This window comes from Coenobita brevimanus, chromosome 60 (genome assembly GCF_032717465.1).
Source record: "Coenobita brevimanus isolate Jiangsu-jjx chromosome 60, ASM3271746v2, whole genome shotgun sequence".
NCBI lineage: Eukaryota > Metazoa > Arthropoda > Malacostraca > Decapoda > Coenobitidae > Coenobita > Coenobita brevimanus.
In genome coordinates, this window is record NC_137013.1 from 36,016,127 (window position 1) to 36,020,097 (window position 3,971).

Sequence of the window (3,971 nt, forward strand, 5' to 3'; positions counted from 1 at the left end):
TATTATCTAATGCACTGTTATCATTTCTGTCCCCCATAATAAAACCTAAGTTGAAAAAGGGTCAGAAGCATTTGAGTTGAAGTGAAAATTACCATAATAAACAATTATCACTTCTGCCTTCTGATGCCAGGAGGCTGGCTTGATTCCAACCCTTTTTCAACTTTAGTCATATCGGAAATGTAAATGATGATAGTACTCAGTAAAAGAAGTGGATAAGAGGGACATTTATCAAAAAGTGAAATCAAAATTGTAAAATACATCCACGAACTTTCTCATTAGTATTCATGGTTTGCAATTGGTTAGCTTAGATCAGTGGGCGAGTCTTTGCTCACCTCTGGAAGTGAATTAATTATTATACATTTATATAGCCAGTATCTTTTTGGAGGGAAAAAATATTGTGGTTACTAATACAGTAACTGTTTTTGTACATACTGTAATTAAAATATTTGCTTTGGGAGCGACTGTAGTTGTGAGTACAGTTCAGTACTGGATATTGCAGATTATAATAATTATTCCTTTATGTTGGTAATGGGGAAAACCATATAATTACAGAAAATATATCGATATGTGATAATATGTAACAAGGAGTAGGTATAGATTTCAATAGAGTATTTCTGGATGCAGCCAGCCCTTGTAGAAATATGGTGTTGGACAGACATTCAGCAAACATCTCATGGTAGTATTGGGTAATAGATGGTTTGTTGCCATCAACCCTGGGAGGTACTACCATGAGTGAAATGTGGCTGTAAGTTTGGCAACTAGCCATAGTCTTCACTCTTGGGTAGGTTTTTTCCCAACAGTTTTCAGTTTCATTTAACTGGACATTTCTTTAATAAGCAAAATTGTTTGCTGCTTTGGACAAAGCAGCACAACACACTGTTCACTGCAGTCTTTTAGTTTATGTGACCATTGTAATTGGACATGTACTTTATAAGTGATCCAAACCAGTCCATACAGTTTTGGGAAATAGGGCTGTGATGATACTGACTGACCAAGCTGTTAGAATGTGTCTGTTTTCTGTGATCCAGTATGACCAGCTGTTCAATGAAACAAATACCAGTTTTTGTAATCATAGAAGACTCTAAGGTACTTATCACTTGAATTTGGTGACCTTTTTTTTTTTTTTTTTTTTTTTAAATACTCTCTGCTCCAAAAATGATACTGTTAAACTTAGGTGAGACTATTGGAACTGGAGGGGTTAGACTTAGTCTTAATTATTTCTTTATTATTGCTTGGTGGTAGCAAAATGAAATGACAAAACATCATTGTGCAGATGTTAATATAAGTCATTAAAAGAGGAATAATGATTATCAGTAATCAAGGATTAACCTACTAGAAAGTCTAATCAGTGCAATGTAATTTTTTTCTCCATTTGTGTTGCATACTGGTATACAGTATTGTTTGCATCATTGTCTGTGATGAGCCAGTATTTGTATAGTAAAAGGTGAAAACCACAGTATGACTTTAAATAACATATGTGAATGGATCTTGCTATAAATAGGCCTTTACGTTGTTCTCTTTTAACATTGCTGTATAATACAGTGATCTTTAGTTATCAAGTAAAGTCATGAGGTTATTAAATAATTTGGTTAGAATGTACAGCTACTGCAAATTGACTTAGGACCTCTCTCCACAAGGTATTAAAAAACACAGATATCATAGTATATCACAATGTTTGTTCATGAAATGCCATTCATTAATATGAAATCATGTCTCCCTTGTTTTTCAGGACCAGTTGGATGTGTTTTGGCATGGAAACACTTAGATCTCTGAAGTAATCTAAGGACATTTCTTTGCTCCAAACATTTGTCAGTTTAGTTTTGAGGTTGTCCAGATTGGGTGTCTTCTTCTCTGCCATGATTTTCTTCCATCTTTGTCCAGCAGTTTTCTCTCGGATTTAGATCCGGACTATTGCCAGGCCAGTATAGGACCTCAATCCGATTATCCTGAAGCCATTTTGTCACCTTTCTTGACTTGTGACATGGAGCTGAATTGTGCATGAAAAAGTCGCACCCATGAGTAGCAAAAAAGTTTAACAAATGATCTTTCAGAACTTGAACTGGCTACCATTCTTCATCATGTTCTTAGGAAGAAAGTAGAGGCCTCCCCTTCCCACTTCACCTGGGAAACACCCCCATACCATTACTGATTGTGGGTGTTTAACAGTCGGCACCGTGTAAGCAGGGTCATATCGACTATGGGAAGCAGGACGACGAACCTTGGCAGAATGCACCTGGAACACTTGAAATGTGCTTTCATTGGAAAACATAACTTTTCTCCACTCATCTGATGTCCAGTGTGCATACATCTTGGCAAACTGAATGTGCTGCTTTTTCATGCAGTCAGTAAGAAGCGGTTTCTTGGCTGCAGTGCGGCTTGGCAAACCCAGTGCCTTCTGCAAGCGGTGTTGGATAGTTTGAATTGAGATGTCCTGCAACAGCTGGGGATGCATTCTCTTCAATTCTGCTGCTGTCAGTCAAGGATTCTTGATTACTTCTCTCTTCAGAAGCATATTTGTACCTCTGGAAGTCGTCCTCTTCTTTCCATTGCCATGCTTGTGCTCTGGTACAACATCAGGTGGCAGGCCACACATGCAGCAAGAATCTTCATGACGGTCGACTTGTGCGTCTAGTACGTTCACAGATTGTGTTGATAGGGACATTATCCTGCCTCCATGCAATGATATGGACCCTTTCATCCCTTGAGCAGTACTTTTCAGGCATGACAATTCGACTCTAGGAATATAACAAGGCAAACAGTAATGCATACAAAAAGAGAGGGAGGTGCAAACTTGGAGTGACGGGAACATATACTCCCACTCTCGCTTCTAGGCAAGCGCTGACGTGCTGAGTGTTTCACCACCTCCTGCCAACATCAGAGGAGTTGCCAGTTACTTCTTGCCCAAAGAATTCACTTGGTAGAGGTGGAAACACAAAGCAAAGACAGACAACTCTCTCAGGTCCCAAGTCAATTTACAGTGGGTGTAAGTGTTGTACTATTAAAACTGAGAGTGATGGTGTAAGCAGATCCCAAATATTTTATGATCATTCATGGAAGATCTGTAATTATTAGATGTGATCCACCTGTTGCTGCATTACAAAAAAGTCAAACATGTCTTGTTATTGTCACGTGCTTCAAAAATTATCGTGAAGTACTGGGGGCATGTCCACATTTTTGCATTCACAGTAATGAGAATACAGCCGTTTGTACATCATGAGGTTAGGAATTGGTGCAATCAAGAGGGTATGTTGGCATGAGTAAGTGGCTGTAACTTAGACTTTTGAAAGAAAAAATTTCTGAAGGTACTGTATTATTTTAACTGTATAAATATTTTATTTACTGAAGCCTTTAATTCCTAATGTGTTTGAAGGATGAGTGTGGAGGTGTGGCAGTTACAAGTAAATTTCCATTAGGCTACCTGTAGTGATGCAGTTATGAAACAAAACTTCCAGAGAATCACAGGTTGTAGCTGAGGTCAGTGATGAGCTATAACTCGGGGGCATAGTCAGATAAATGAATACTTTTGTTGATAGAGGTGTTGAAGAGATGGAAAGATTTACAGTAAGATATTCTATTCATAACAGATTCTTGTGGTGGTTTGGTTACCTAGCGAGTAAGACGATTAAATGGGAGTTCAGGTATACTAGTGAGACAGAATGAACAAGATTAATGATGAATATGCAAGATAATGGCTTGGGAATCAGCGAACGTGGTCTGTATCCAACTTTGACCTGTAGACAGTATGAGTGAAATAAAGATATTGTACTATTGTTACGGATTCAGTCTGCTTATTTAAAAACAACTATTACATATTTCCAACAAACCATAAGCTAATAGTTGAATGATGCTGACTGGTTTTAGTTATCTAAGCACAAACCTGAGTCCAATCTGATTGTGCATTTAATTTTTGCATACATTACACCACTTTCTGTGGAACTTGACTGGGTAATAACAAAACAGGTAAAGTCAGT